Source organism: Papio anubis, chromosome 10 (assembly GCF_008728515.1).
Source record: "Papio anubis isolate 15944 chromosome 10, Panubis1.0, whole genome shotgun sequence".
Lineage (NCBI taxonomy): Eukaryota > Metazoa > Chordata > Mammalia > Primates > Cercopithecidae > Papio > Papio anubis.
Genome location: NC_044985.1, coordinates 111,422,581 through 111,439,642, shown reverse-complemented (window position 1 = coordinate 111,439,642; position 17,062 = coordinate 111,422,581). Strand labels below are relative to the sequence as shown.

At 40.9% G+C, this 17,062-nt stretch overlaps 1 pseudogene; it reads left to right on the top strand.

Annotated features, from left to right (window-relative positions):
- The first annotated feature begins 1,878 nt into the window (after window positions 1–1,878).
- Window positions 1,879–4,695, top strand: LOC110740949 (annotated as a pseudogene).
- Window positions 4,696–17,062: the final 12,367 nt, after the last annotated feature.

Below are 17,062 nucleotides of genomic sequence, written 5' to 3'. Positions count from 1 at the left end.
TTTTCCATCAGCGACCCCATCATTGCAGCCAAACTGAAACGTAATCCCTTACTGTTTTCAAGTAATTATTACTTTTCTCTTTCGATAAGAAATCCAAAAGCAAAGACTCAAGCCTTGTGTTTTGACCTGTGACATATTTTCAATCACAATGTTTTTTATTTTTTCATTTTTAAGACTGAAGGACAAAAGGAACATAGGGAAGAGAATGCAAGTTTCATTAAAAAAAAAAAAAAACAACTAGATTGATGACCAGTCTCCTTACTTGCTTTTTTCTCCCTGTGACAGTTTAACCAATCATGAATTGTCACCAAATTTCACTGAGCTGTTCTTGGGTTTTTCCCACCATAATTCTCCATTTATTTGGATTTTTCTCCATGATGAAACCATCAGATCCATTTTTTGTACCTTATTTGTTGGGACCAGATAAATATTTGAGCCTCAGCATGGTAAGTTAACTAACATGCTTATCTTAGATTTAACTCTAGCTAGAACTATCTCTAATGCCTTGGGTAGAAGCCAAATACTAGTACTTCTTACACCCTCTAATGTGAACAGATGGGCCTTAATGAATTTTATGTATTTGACATATAAAAATATAAACTTTTTTTTTTTTTTGAGATAGGATCTTGCTCTGTTGCCCAAGCTGGAGTACCATGGTACTATCATGGCTCACTGCAGCCTCGATCTCTCAGACTCAAGCAATCCTTCGGTCCGTCTTAGCCTCCTGAGTAGCTGAAACTATAGGTGTGTGCCACCACACCTGGCTAATTTTCTATTTTTTGTAGAGACAAGGTCTCACTATGTTACCCAGGCTGGTCTCAAACTCCTGGGCCCAAGCAATCCCCCCCACCTTGGCCTCCCAAAGTGCTAGAATTATATTCATGAGCCACTGCGCCCTGTCAAAAATATAAACTCTTTATGGTGGAAAACAGCCTTACCTAATCTTTCAGTTGTACAAAAACAATACTCCAGGACTTCAATGCATATTATCATTAACCTAAAATGAAGCCATCCCCACTAAAGAATGTAAGTCTGGCTGGGTGTGGTGGCCCACGCCTATAATCCCAGCAATTTGGGAGGCCGAGGCGGGCAGATAGCCTGAGGTCAGGAGTTCAAGACCAGCCTGGCAACATGGTGAAATCCCACCCTACTAAAAATACAAAAATTAGCTGGGCCTGGTGGCCAGCACCTGTAGTCCCAGCTACTCGGGAGGCTGAGGCAGGAGAATAGCCTGAACTCGCAAGGCAGAGGTTTCAGTGAGCCAAGATCATGCCATTGCACTCCAGCCTGGGCAACAGAACAAGACTCCATCTCAAATAAATAAATAGATAGATAAATAAATAAATAAATAGTATAAGTCTTAGAGGATAAAATGAAATTTTGTGGTGAGGGTGGGGCAGGAGAAAAGTTACTGACAACCATGTGAAAAATCCTCACAAGGTTTTCCCCTCTTTATTTATAAATACTAAGGCTGTTTTTAACTTTTACTACAGTCACAGGAATAACAGTCCTAAGAAGCCTCTAAGCCAGTGCTTCTCAAAGTGTTGTCTCTGAACCAGCATATCAGCATCATCTGGAAATTTGTTGGAAATGTAAATACTCAGACCCCGCCCCAGACTTATTGAATCCGAATGTCTGTTTGTGGTGGTGTTGTTGTTGTTTGAGACGGAGTTTCACTTTCGTTGCCCAGGCTGCAGTGCAATGGCACAATCATAGCTCACTGCAGCCTGGAACTCCTGGGCTCAAGTAATCCTCCTGCCTCAGCCTTCCAAGTTGCTAAGACTACAGGTGCCAGGCTAATATTTACTTTTTTTGTAAAGAGAGGGTGTCACTGTGTTGCCCAGACTGGTCTGGAACTCCCAGGCTCAAGCAATCCTCCCACCTCGGCCTTTCAAAGTGCTGGGATTACAGGCATGAGCCATTGCACCCAACAATTTTATCTTATTTTGCCTCTCTTTCCTAGCCACCACCTACGTTCACCCACCTCACACCAAGTAGATTTTGCCTTCTAAACCAATCCACCATTTTCTTCACAATAAACACCAGTACATCCCATGAGGTACAAACTGGTTTAGCTGGAAGCTATGAATGGGCTGGATTCAAACACCAGACATTGTCACAAAAAGCATATCTGGCATACAGCTTTTCCCATGCTGGTGACTATACCCAAAAGCCCAAAACAGCAAGAATAAAGTTCTACCAAACTTCAAGAGTGCTTGGGTAAAAGTCTACCTGGGAACCCAAAGCATAAGGACACAGATTAGGTCATAGCAAAGGGCATTCTCAGGCTCAGTAAATCTATGGGTTTATTTTGGTTGTCTAGAAATTCAGAGGACAGGGATTTGAGAAGGTCTACCCCAACCGCCTTTATGTCATCCTCCACCCACTATACATTCCCCTTATAGAAAATGAAATAATCACTTACTACAGATGGGCTCAGATAATTGGCCAATGCCACCAGTTCCAAGAGAAACTGTGGCCAAAATTGACTTGAACGAGAGAGCTACTAAGTAGTTTCTTATGATTCCTCCAGGGCAGCCCAAAAAAGTAAAGCGAAGAAAACAGAAGAGTAGAAAATAAACTCACACATGTCTCTTTCTCTGACATTCAGTCTCAAACTGGTCATTTGTTCCATATTTTCCTGATCACCGAGATGGTATCGCAATGGGCTCCTCATTTTTGTACTGATGGGTGTGAAAGGGAAAGAAGGCGGTCAGGTTCTTTCAGTACTGAAACATCCTTTTTGACCTTTTGGTTCTGACTGTGAAGAAGAATAAACTATTTTGTTACATGCTAGTAAGCAGCAGTGTCTGAGCAGCCCTAGCTTGTTCTGGAAATCCTGTCAAGTGTAAAAAGATTAATTTATCCATTATAGCCTCTTTTCCTAGCCTCCATAGCAGATCAAATTACATTTATAAAGTTTAAAAGGTAGATAACTAAGATAATAGCTGCTGTGGTTTTTACACCGGGAAGTATAAATTCACACCTTATGAATATCTGTCATTCAATTTTTTTTTTCCCTGAATTTCAGTTTCCCATTGCTTTCCAATGTATTGCTAGAAATTCATGTAAACCAGGAAACTAGACCCACTTTGGCAAAGGCCAAGCAGTGCATCCTGGGGTTGATTCATGTCATCTTGATAATGGTAAGTGTCAGAGGCCCAGGGTGTATTTCACATCCTGATTTTTTTTTGTCTTTGTACTCTCCCCACTTAATCTTGCAGATGACAGATGAGATCTTCCCCATTTGGACATACTCCTACCTGGTGCTGCTGCTGCCTGTGTTTGTCCTCACCCACTACGTCCGCTACAAGCCGGTCATCATCTTGCAAGGTATCAGTTTCATCATTACCTGGCTGCTGCTCTCGTTTGGCCAAGGAGTGAAGACCATGCAGGTTGTAGAGTTCTTCTACGGGATGGTGACCGCCACCGAGGTGGCCTACTACGCCTACGTATACAGCGTGGTCAGCCCCGGGCACTACCAGAGAGTGAGCGGCTACTGCAGGAGCGTCACCCTGGCCGCCTACACAGCAGGGTCCGTGCTGGCCCAACGCTTGGTATCCCTGGTGAACCTGTTGTACTTTTACCTCAACGTCATATCCTTGGCCTCTGTCTCCGTGGCCTTCCTTTTCTCACTTTTTCAACCAATGCCCAAGAAGAGCATGTTTTTTTCATGCAAAACCCAAAACAGAAACTCCTCAGAAGCCACCAGGAGAGGATGCCATCTTAGAGGGATCTCACAAGGATCACAAAGCAGTTCACGGAATTATCCACTGTTTCAGGGGACCTGGATGCCAGCAGTGGGGCACCCCAAAGCCAAGCAATGTGGCTTTGAGAGATTTCGTGCAGTGGTCCCGGGATTTGCAGGAGTGCTACGCCTCAACGCATCTTTTTTACTGGCCCCTGTGGTGGGCTTTTTCCACAGCAGGTTTTCACCAGATGTTAAACTATGTTCAAATCCTATGGGATTACAAGGCACCATCTCAAAGTTTCACAAAACATGTATTAGTCGATGTTCATGCTGCTGATAAAGACATACCCAAGACTGGGTAATTTGTAAAGGAAAGAGGTTTAATTGACTCACAGTTCAGCATGGCTGGGGAGGCCTCACAATCATGGCGGAAGGCAAAGGAGAAGCAAAGTCACTGCTGTGCTGGCAAGAGAGAATCAGAGCCAAGCAAAAGGGGAAACTCCTTATAAAACTGTCAGATCTCGTGAGAGTTATTTACTACCATGAGAACAGTATGGGGGAAACTGCCCCCTGATTCAATTATCTCCCACCAGGCCCCTCCCACAACACGTGGGAATTATGAGAGCTACAATTCAAGAAGAGATTTGGATGGGCATACAGTCAAACCCTACAAATATATAATGAAGCAGTAGAAGCCCTTGAAACCTTTGGGTCTAGGTATATAAGACTTTATCTCATTAATATGCAGAAAATGTGCCGCTCCATGTTTTTAAGAGACTCCACGGTAAAAAAAAAATTAGGCCTATTTGGAAGTAACTCCAATCAATGCAGTTTAGTGCAATAGAGCCCTGAAAAAAGTAAGATAATAAGAACTGATATTACAAGACCTAAGCTACGTCAACTATACAACATATATTTAACTGACATTTTTGCTGTTTATAAAGAAGATAGTGAGTATATTTAAAACACACACACACGGCTCAATTTTTATTTATTTATTTATTTTTTTTGAGAAGGAGTCTCGCTCTGTCGCCCAGGAGGGAGTGCAGTGGCACCATCTCAGCTCACTACAACCTCTGCCTCCCGGGTTCACGCAATTCTCTGCCTCAGCCTCCTAAGTAGCTGGGATTACAGGTACACATTACCACGTGTGGCTAACTTCTTGTATTTTTAGTAGAGATGGGGTTTCACTATGTTGGCCATACTGGTCTCGAACTCCTGACCTCGTGATCCACCCACCTCAGCCTCCCAAAGTGCTGGGATTGCAGGTGTGAGCCACCATGCCCGGCCCCTGGGCTCAATTTTTTATCTATGTTCTATCATTTGCCAAGTAGGCAAATCAATGAAAATTCTAGCAATCCGTTTTCTCTTTTTGAAGGCCAGAACAATATCTACTAGTTTATTTCACAGGATTGCTCCTTTTTTTTTTTTTTTTTTTGGGACGGGGTCTCGCTCTGTCACCAGGCTGGAGTGTGCAGTGGCTCACTGCAGCCTCCAACTCCCTGGTTCAAGCGATTCTCCTGCCTCAGCCTCCTGGGTAACTGTACAGGATTGCTTTAAAGATCAAAAGATATCATGCATTGGGAAGTATTTGTGCACTGTAGTATCTTAGGTAAAAATTAGTTGTTTTTATTTAATTTTCCTGAAAGTAAAATAAATAATACAACTTTTAAATTTGTATTCTTCAATAATTCTGTTGTAGTGATTTCAACACCAACTACCAAATAGTTTGAAAAAGAAGAGTTTTGTCACAAATTTAAAGAGGCAACTAATGTAATAAAACTTTGAAAAAGATATACGGGGAAGATAAAGTTACACTCATCCCTAAAAACAGGAGCTACAAACTGGTGTCCTGCTGGTCAAATATGGTTGGACCATGCAGAGTTAGACAGTTTAAGGTTAAACTATCAAAACTCTTTTCAGGCAGGCATGGCAGCTCATGCCTATAATCCCAGAGTTTCGGGAGGCTAAGGTGGGGAGGCCAGGAGACCAGCCCAGCCAACATAGTGAGACCCTGTCTCTATAAAAATTTTTTTTTTTTTAGTTAGCTGGGCATGGTAGTGTGTGCATGTAGTCCTAGCAACTGGGGAAGCTGAAGGTAGGAGGGTCACTTGGGCCCAGGAGTTCTAGGCTTCAGCGAGCTATGATTGTGCCACTGCTCTCCAGCCTAGGTGACAGAGTGAGACGGTCTCATAAAACAAACAGGCTGGGCAAGGTGGTTCATGCCTGTAATCCTAGCACTTTGGGAAGCCAAGGTGGATGGAGCACGAGGTCAGGAGTTCAATACTAGCCTGGCCAACATGGTGAAACCCCATCTCCACAAAAAATGCAAAAATTAGCCAGATATGCTGGTATGCACCTGTAATCTCAGCTACTCAGGAGGCACAAGAATTGCTTGAACCTGGGAGGCGTAGGTTGCAGTGAGCCGAGATCTCACCACTGCACTCCAGCCTGGGCAACAGAGCAAGACTCTATCTTGGAAAAAAAAAATAGAAAAAAAGTCTTTTTTCTTTCTGGAATCTTTCAATAACTCTAGTCTTTAAAATGTGGTTTGAAAGGCCAGGTGTGGAGGCTCATGCCTTTAATCCTAACACTTTGGGAGGCCAAGGCAGGTGGACCAGCCTGGGTAATATGATGAAATCCCATCTCTACAAAAAAATGCAAAAAAATTAGCCGGGTGTGGTGGCGTTCACCTGTAGTCCCAGCTACTCGGGAGACTGAGGCAAAAGAATCACTTGAGCCCAGGAGGTTAAGGCTGCAGAGAGCCGCGATTGGACCACTGCACTCCATCCTGGATGACAAAGTGAGACCCTGTCTCAAAAAATAATAATAATGAAAAAATGTGGTTTGCAGACCACATTACCATGAGGTGGGCACACTCAGGTAATGGTCTGCAGACCTGATATGCATAAACTGACCTAAGCCATCGGTGACCGCAGCTCATAGTTTTACCTTTTTAAGGGATTGTAGAAAAAAAAAATAGAACAAGAGTTGTAAAAAAGGATATGTGGCTCATAAGCTATAAATATTCACTATCTGGCCCTTTAGAAATTGTGAATCTTGAACTCAATATAGTGGGTTGCTGACTAGCATTTTTAAAACAGAGTAGACTAGTCTAATATAGAATAGGGAGTATATCAGCTTGTAAGGATACACTTTGTTTTGCAAAAATTCTGTTCACACACATATATATGCACTAATTAATATATAAAATATATTTTCCTTAGGCTATGGTCAAAGAAGTTTGAAAGCTTCTGCTTTTGGAGCTATCTTATACATATCAGGGTTCCCAGCAAGACAAATAACGTACTTGCATATTTCCTTAACTGTACATACGGGGATTTGCCAAAGCTTGTTGCCCTCTGATTTCAGACTGTTCTCTACACTCAGCTTTCTCATTCTCTACCATATCCAGATATTTATTTGTTCAAACAACAGTTAACCCCAGAATGAATTCTTGTTTTGTTTTGTTTTGTTTTGTTTTTTTGAGACAGAGTCTTGCTCTGTCGCCCAGGCTGGAGTGCAGTGGCGGGATCTTGGCTCACTGCAACCTCCACCTCCCACGTTCAATCCATTCTCCTGCCTCAGCCTCCCAAGTAGCTAGGACTACAGGCGCCTGCCACCACGCCTGGCTAATTTTTTTTTTTTTTTTTTTTAAGTAGAGACAGGGTTTCACCGTGTTAACCAGGATGGTCTCGATCTCCTGACCTTGTCATCCACCCACCTCAGCCTCTCAAAGTGCTGGGATTACAGGCGTGAGCCACCACGCACCCGGCCCAGAATGAATTCTTATAACTGCTCATTCTATCTTCTCTCCACAACCAAGTTATTGTATTATCCTGTATAATTTTCTGTCTGGCCTTGTATGCATATTATGTTTTTATTCCATTGTCCTTAATAAAAACCTCAGACACAGCACCCCTTAACAAGTAGGAATCCTCAATTATGGTGAAAATGACAGCAGGAAACAAGTGCCCTATGAGAAAGGCAAGGTGGGAGGTGGTGGATGAGGCTGGCCCTCCCAGTGGGTGTGTGTGTGCCTGAGCATCATTGCTGTCCCTTGAGTTGGCTGGTGTCTCCTTCCTCCTTATCTAAAGATGAATTTCTGATATTGTGTGTTGTCTGACAGGAAAAAGGTAGGAAGACTGAGCAACAAAGAGAAATCTTGGGAAGGTCTCTGGGGAATTGAGGGTTTTCAGCTCCCACTACTGGGTTCACCCTTCAAGACCCCTCCTGGGCCTTCTGCTTGGGCAAAACCTTCCTCCTGGCTCAGAAGCTACAGTAGTTTGGAGAGTTTTAGATAATTGTCCAGGCACTCCTCGTCTCTCACAGAATATACTTTGTGAGGTTTAAAACAGTCTTCCAAAGACAATGTGGTGCAAGGAGGGAGAGGTGGGCTGACACGGGCATTAATACTCCAGGGGACAAAGGGCAGGCCCCAGAGCCGTCTTTGAAGTTAGCCCAACAATCTGCATGTACTTTCCTGACAAAACAAAGTTTTCACATCAAATGAGACTTTGAAGCTATTTATTCTAAAGCTAAGTTGTTCCACACCCACCTGTTTATTGAACAAAGTGGGGCCCATTGTTGAGCTCACATTCTTCTCACTTCCCTCCCTGAAAATTCCTAACGTTTGATTGGTTAGGTCAGGGCTCCCATTGGTGTTTCATCCTCTGCACTGCTGGCCTCTTGGGCTGGGCAATTCTTTGTCGAGGGGGACTGTTCTGAGCTCTGTAGGATGTTCAGCAACATCGTATGCCTCTAAGCCATTAGTTGCCAGGATGCACCCCATTGTGATAACCAAAAATGTCTTCAAATATTGCCACCTGTCCACTAGAAGGCAAAAATACCCCTGGTTGAAAACCACTAGATAAGATTTGGATTAGGGTCGGAGCTTTTTTTGTGGGGGAGGGATTGGGGGGGACGGAATCTCGCTTTGTCACCCAGGCTGGCGTGCAATGGCATGATCTCAGCTCACTGCAACCTTCACCTCCCGGGTTCAAGCAATTCTCCTGCCTCAGTCCCCCTAATTTTTGTATTTTTAGTATAGATGGGGTTTCACCATGTTGGTCAGGCTGATCTCGAACTCCTGACCTTGGGTGATCCACCTGCCTTGGCCTCCCAACAGAGCTCTTTTATAATCCTTATCACACTGTATTTTTTTATTTATTTATTAACTTAAATTTATTTATCTAATTTCCCCACTAGGCTGTATTGTTTTCAAAGCAAGGACCCAAAGTTTACCACTATATTGTTCCACAGAGAAGCTCAAAACTACTTGCTGGTTTAACAAATGAAGGAAAGAAGGAAGGCAGAAAAGAAGGAAGGAAGGAACAAATAAAGAAGGGCATGATCAGGCCAGGCACAGTGGCTCACATCTGTAATCCTAATATTTGGGAGGCCCAGATGGGAAGATTGCTTGAAGCCAGGAGTTTGAGACCAGCCTGGTAAATATAGCGAGACCCCATCTCTACAAATAAATATATATATTTATAGATATATATATGGAGAGAGAGAGAGAGAGAAATATATATATAGAAAAGTTTGGCATCTGTCAGGCATCTTGAGGAAATTTTTTTTAATGGTGTTACAGAAACGAAAGAGAAAACAGAGACAAGGGCAAAGAGAGAGAGGCCATCCTTCCTAAGGCATTGGTAATAGGCTCACAGAAAGGGCGTGGGAGAAAAGAGCGGCACCACCATTAGGAAACTTTAGACTGCAGACCTTGTGCACCTCAGTCCGATGACCGAGCATTCACAGTTCCCCATTTCTTACCCTCTGTTTGTCTTGACCAGACTTTAGTCAGGCTCCTGGCTTTCCCACAGGCCCCTAAATGTTGCTTACTCCAAACCCTGAGCAAACACAAAAAAAATGTGGAATGTGTCCCCCTTATCAGCTCCAAACGGGAATTGGCTGACCACAGTGGGATATTTTCCTGTCAAACTCCACTGACCATTTCCCCCTGGGAATCCAGCTTCCTTTACAGAGATTCTGCTTATCTCTGCTTGTACCCTCTTTACCCTATAAAAGAAAATCCTTTTTCTGTTTGATCTTGAATCATGCAGATTTCTGCAATCAGAGAGTTCTTTTTATTGCAATAGCCTTTCTTCTAAATAAAGCCTCTCCTATCTAAGTCACATATTTTTTTTTTATCTGACACCAGGTTTCTAAGCCTGAGTTTTAACATCTGCAAAGGGAAGAGGAAAGAAAAAAATGGCCCTCTCCATGGGTCCTCTCCAGTCTATGATTTATGGAAGCCTAAATTCGGCTGGTCTATTTCAACCCTTAAGAGAAAATGATATGTACAGTTCACAGAGGTGGATCAAGCAATTTTTCATTCAAAGTACACAATAAGTCAGCATTTTTTTTTTATAGTCTGAAAATGCTTCAGTGCTTCTGTAACTGTGGATTTTAACAAAACTGTGTGCTATTTTACTATACATGGATTAACAAGATGTAGTTTATCTTTTTTTTTTTTTTTTTTTTTATTTTAGGGGCCATGGCAGCCTTCACAGTGGCTACATCAAAGTCAACTGGGATCTTCTGGGCGAATTATCCTTGGTGATCTTCTCAGGAGCAGATGCAGGTTCTCTATTTCTCATGCATTTCACAACTAATATTTGGGTGTGCTATGCTGGTCTCTTGATATTCAAGTCAAGTTTTATGTTCCTTACAACCATAGCTGTGTAAGTATTTACCATCTATTTCTTTTAACTACTTAAACTACTTAAAGCAACAAAACATGTTTATTTATTCTTCTGAATAGCATTTTGCAATGTTATACCTAAGGCTTCCCACAAGAGACAATGAAACTATATTCCCATTTGAATCAACTTTCTCTTACGACTTGACTAAGATTCCTAATCAGGAGGATAAATGAAGTTCTTACAATTCATAAGCAATAATATGTTGTTAGGCTTTGATTTTGTCTGATTTAGCAACATAGTATAAGATACGATTCTAATTTTGACTAAGTTTAGTTTTCACTCCCATTTTTCCTGCTTGAATAGTCAGAGCGTATCTATTTCTTTTTGAAACAACTTATCAAATATTCTCAGGGCTGTTATAGAAGTGAAGCTGTTCTATTAAACTACAGATAAATACTATATCACACAGTAGTTTAAAAATACGAAGTATTTGATTTAGATTAATCATAAAGTACAGAAAATGAGCTAAGGAGGTGGTAGATACTGGTTGAAGAACACTTCAAGGAATTAAATGCTACTTCTCATTTCCTGTGTAACAATGTGTTTCATTCTATACAGCAAGTTAATCAGAAATAAACATCTGAAAATATTTTCCTTGGCTGAACACTACTGGCAGCATTACTGCCCTGTGGCCTTAAAATTTTCTAGTCTATTTGTCTATAAAATGAAGATGAGATGCATTTCTTTCTAAGGAGTATTAGTAATAACGACATGTGAATTTTCAACAGAAATACCGGAAGCCAGAAAACAATGAAACAACATTTTAATTTTTACTTCTAATTATTTATTTATTTTGAGACGGAGTCTCGCTTCATTGTCCAGGCTAGAGTGCAGTGCACGATCTCAGCTCACTGCAACCTCTGCCTCCCGGGTTCAGCTGTCTTTGCCTCAGACTCCTAAGTAGCTGGGACTACTGGCGCCCGCCACCACGCCTGGATAATTTTTGTATTTTTAGTAGAAATGGGGTTTCACCATGTTGGCCAGGCTGGTCTCGAACTCCTGACCTTGTGATCCGCCCGCCTTGGCCTCCCAAAGTGCTGGGATTACAGGCGTGAGCCACCACGCCCAGCCTATTATTTTTATCTTTTAAAAATAATTGCACCTTTTAGTTTAGATTCAGGGCGTACATGTGCAGGTTTGTTACGTGGGTATATTGCATGATGCTGAGGTTTGGGATACAACTGATCCCATCGCTCAGCTAGTGAGCTTAGTACCCAATTGGTAGTTTTTCAACTTTTGCCCTCTGCCCAAGAACATTTTTAAAGTGCGAAAACTAAAAAGCTGCTAGCCTAGAATTTTATACTTGGCAAAAATATTCATCAAAAATTAAGTCAAAATAAAGATATTTTTAAGACAAAAATTAAGCAAAATTATTGTGGTGTACACTAAAAGAAATATAAAGGGAATTCTTTAGGCAGAATGAAAATGATCACCATTAGTATTGCAATAATATAGGAAAAATAATACTGGAAAAAATAAATATGTAACTAAATCTAAGCAAATCTTGGTTTTTGAGACAGAGTTGCACAGGCTGGAGTGAAGGGGTGCAATCTCAGCTCACTGCAACCTCTGCCTCCCAGGTTCAAGCAATTCTCGAGCCTCAGTCACCCAAGTAGCTGGGATGACAGGTGTGCACCACCATACCTGGCTAATTTTTTTGTATTTTTTGTAGAGAAGGAGTTTCACCATGTTGGTCAGGCTGGTCTCCAACTCCTGGCCTCAAGTGATCCACCCGCCTCGGCCTCCCAAAGTGCTGGGATTACAGATGTGAGCCACCGCACCTGGCCTAACATTTCTAGTTTTAAAAATGTATGTAGAGGCCAGGCGCAGTGGTTCATATCTGTAATCCCAGCACTTTGGGAGGCCAAGGCCGGCGGATCACTTGAGGTCAGGAGTTTGAGACCAGCCTGGCCAACATGGTGAAACCCTGTCTCTACTAAAATACAAAAATTAGCTGGGCGTGGTGGTGGGTGCCTGTAATCCCAGCTACTCGAGAGGCTGAGGCAGGAGAATCGCTTGAGCCCGGGAGGGGGAGATCGCAGTGAGCCAAGATCCCACTATTGCACTCCAGCCTGGGCGACAGAACAAGACTCCATCTCAAAAAAAATAAATAAATAAAAATATACGTAGAGTTAAAATTTATGATGGTAATAGCACAAAAGGAAGGGGAAATAATAGATTTAAAGTACTGCAAAATCCTTATATTGTCAAAGAAGTGGTGAAAATACTATTTTAGGGAAGATTCTGCTAGGTCAAAAATTCATGCTGTAATATATATGGTAACTACTAAAAGAATAATACAGTAAGATAGTACTAACAAGCTAATGAAGGGAGGGAAAGTGTTTTTAAACTTAATTAATGCAACAAAAGACAAGAAACAGATCAAGGAACATAAATCAGGCAGGACAAATAAATGGTAAATTTAAAACCCTGTATAGCAGCAACATCATTAAAATGTGCCTGAACTAATTACTCCAATTATAAGATAAAAGTCAGCTGAATGGATTTTAAAACTGAAAACCTAATTATGTTGCTTTCAAGACACACTTCTTGAAAATAAGGGCTCCAAAGTTTGAAAGTTAAAAAATGGGAAAAAATATACTGTACAAACGCTAATACAAGGAAAGCTAATTTAGTTATCCCAGTATCAGATGAAATAAGCAACAACACCAGAGTGATTTGTCTTTTCATTATAAGTTTCATAGTCATTTCATAATGATAAAAGTGTTAATTAACAACTAGGTAAATAATCTATTCTTTTTTTTTTTTTTTTTTTGAGATGGAGTCTTGTTTTGTCACCCAGACTGGAGTGCAGTGGCATGATCTCAGCTCACTGCAACCTCCACTTCCCGGATTCAAGCAATTCTCCTGCCTTGGCCTCCCGAGTAGCTGAGATTACAGGCGTGTGCCAACACACCTGACTAATTTTTGTATTTTTAGAAGAGATGGGGTTTTGCCATGTTGGCCAGGCTGGTCTCAAACTCCTGACTTCAAGTGATCCCCCCCACCTCGGCCTCCCAAATTTCTGGGTTTACAGGCGTGAGCCACCGTGCCCGGCCAATAAAGCTATTCTGAATTTGTATGCACAAAAATCATAGCCTCAAAATGTATTAAGCAAAACGCCAAAAAAAAATTAGAGAAATAAAAAAGTCCACCCTCACAGTTGCAAATGTGAACACAGCTTTCTCAATAACAAGCAGACAAAAAACATCAGTGAGGATTAGGAAGATTCAAACTACATGTCGAATAAAGTTGCAATGATGGATATGTGGAAACTGTACACACTGCAGGATAAAGACTATTTTCAAGTGAACATAGAAGAGTGACCAAAAACAGGCTTGAACTGGGCCAAAAAGTAGCCCTCAATAAATACCAAAAGATTGAAATCATACGGAAAAAGTATTCTGACAACCATAATTAAGCTAAAATCATTAGCAAAATTGTAATTTAAAAATACCCAAATGTTTTATAATTAAAGAAAGAACAGGGTCAAAAAATTATACTTGGAGTTAGAAAATAATTTGAACTGAATGACAATGAAAATATGAAAAATCACAACTTATAGGATGCAGTTAAGCAGGGCAGGGAGAGAAACATACAGTCTCCAATGCATTTATTTTTTAAAAAGAGAAAGGACAAAAATTAAGTTACTTAAACATTCATCTTCAGAAGCTAGAAGAGAACAGCAAATGAAACTCAAGAAAAGAAGAAAATGTTAGAGATAACAAAAAATAACATCAATGGAATAGAAAATAGTACAATAGGAAAAATTACCAAAGCCAAATTAGTCATTTGAAAAGTCTAATAAATGTGAGAGAGAGTGCTCATGCATAGAATGGAAAAAATACAAGTTATCAATATCAGAAATGAAAAAGGGGAGATGATTACGTATCTTTCTCAGTTCACTGCAACTTCTGCCCCCAGAGGTCAAGTGATTCTCTCCCCTCAGCCTCCCAAATAGCTGGGACCACAGGTGCGTGCCACTACACCCAGCTGATCTTTTTTATTTTGTAGAGACAGGGTTTCATCATGTTGCCCAGGCAGGTCTCGAACTCCTGAGCTCAAGCAAGCTGCCTGCCTGAGCCTACCAAAGTGCTGGAATTACAGGTGTGAGCCACCATGCCTCGCCTCTTTTGCCCACTTTTTAATCGGGTTCTTGGATTTTGGCTCATGAATTTGTGTAAGTTCCTTATAGATTCTGGATATTAGATTTTTGTTGGATGCATAGTTTGCAAATATTTTCTCCCATTTTGTAGGTTGCCTGTTTACTCCGTTGATAGTTTCTTTTGCTGTACAGATGCTCTTTAGTTTAATTAGGTCCCATTTGTCAATTTTTGTTTTTGCTGCAATTGCTTTAAATTTTAATTTTTGCTATTTTTATTTTTATTTTTATTTTGAGACAGAGTCTCACTCTGTCGCTGGAGCTGGAGTGCAGGGGCACGATCTCAGCTCACTGCAACCTCCACCTCCCGGGTTCAAGCAATTCTCCTGCCTCAGCCTCCCATGTTAAGTGGGATTACAGGCACCTGCCACTATGCCCAGCTAATTTTTTGTATTTTTAGTAGAGACGGGGTTTCACCATGTTGGCCAGGCTGGTCTCGAGCTCCTCACCTCGTGATTCGCCCATCTTGGCCTCCCAAAGTGCTGGGATTACAGGAGTGAGCCACCACTCCCAGCCTATTTATTTATTTTTTTGAGACCCAGTCTCACTCTGTCTCCCAGACTGGAGTGCAGTGGCACAATCTTGGCTCACTGCAACCTCTGCCTCTCAGATTCAAGCGATTCTCCTGCCTCAGCCTCCTGAGTAGCTGGGACTACAGGTGCGAGACACCACACGGTCTCCCCAAGTGTTGGGATTACAGGTGTGAGCCACTGTACCCAGCCTGCAATTGCTTTTAGATTTTCTGTTTTTATTTGATTTTCACCAGTTTATGCCTATTTTTTCTTTATGGAAAAATATGATTTTTAGCTTACCTTGCTATTTTCTTACTGTAACAGGAAGTAAATCTCTATCTTCCCCTAGTATTCATGCTAAATATTTTGTTTTCTCTTAGCAATCTCTTGATTAGGAAAAAATAATTCTAGCCAAACCTAAATCAGTTTCGTTTCATGGTCAATGGCTATACTTAGGAAGGAGAACCTGAAAGTTAGTAAAAATAATAATAATGATTTTTCAGTCACTTTTACTATTCCTGACTATAACTTCCACGTTGTGAAAAGATAAATGTATATTAGTCTTGAGTATTTCAGAACATATTGGTTCACAGCCATATTGCATTTCTACTGCATGTTAACCTCATTCTACTGATGGATGCAACTTAACATCATTCTACTGAGGAAACAAATAGGGAAATTAGAAAAATATTAATAATTAACTGTCAGGATGTGAGATATTTAGAAAAAACAAAATCCTTTGATGAATTAAGAAATGCTCAGAATGTTTTGTTATGGGCATGAAAGTTTAAGCCACATGAATAGTGAGAATTCTGAGATTCTAAGAGGCCGTAAAATGAGACTCGTTATCTAACTGTTAGGGTTCTCCCAGAGAAAATGTTCAGAGTTTTCTACCAAAGGCCTGCACAGCCATCTTTTATCTAATTTGTCAGTTCACTCAGATGGTCAGTAAGTTTAGTGAAGAGAAAAATCATTTCAGACATAATTAATTTGGGATACATTTTTAAAAGTAATTACTGGGCAAGGATTGAATAAACCTAGTATTTTAGTGTCTGGAGACATACTCAGTAGAGGAACAAAAGGAACTTGACCAAATAGATGTGTGAACTTTGGCACTAAATAAAATGATCATTTACATATCTAACTCAACATACTGACAAAATATCATTTTCTACATATGTGAATTCAATCTCTGTAAGTTCATTTACATCTAATTACTGCTCCAACTTCTAGGCAACTTACAAATTTAGCAAGTGTAGAATAAATTTATCTCATGCAAAGGGTTAGTATTCAGGTTTAGAAGAAAAGTCTAAGACTGTTGACCATGCATGATTTCAATCATTGTGTGATAGAAGTTTACATAAAATAATTTGTGATTTCTTGATTTTTATTTATTTATTTATTTATTTTGGAGTCTGGTTCCATCGTCCAGGCTGGAGTGCAGTGGTGTGATTTCAGCTCACTGCAACCTCCACCTCCCGGGTTCAAGTGATTCTTGTGCCTCAGCCTCCTGAATAGGTGGGATTACAGGCATGCGCCACCATGCCTGGCTAATTTTGTATTTTTAGTAGAGATGGGGTTTCGCCATGTTGCTTTCGCCATGTTGGTCAGGCTGGTCTCAAACGCCTGACCTCAAGTGAGCCGCCCGCCTCTGCCTTCTTAACTGCTGGGATTATAGGCGTGAGCCACTGCGCCTGGCCTAATTTGTGATTATTATATAAAAAGACACTTACTTTGCATTTTTTTCATGACATAAAAACTGATCAATTTAATTAAAAATTAATCAAAGCAGTTATCTGGTACTAATTTATTCCCTGATGGGGTGCAAGCTCCGTGGGTGTCCTCATTGTCTAGCTTGTTCCCTGTTATGCCTCTGCTGTTTCCTCTAGTTCTCGCTTTATGTAGGCACTCGGTTAGTATTTCCTCCAAAAAAAAATACATACATACAATATGAAAATAAAACTTTGAGCTATTGAAATTTTGTGTGTGT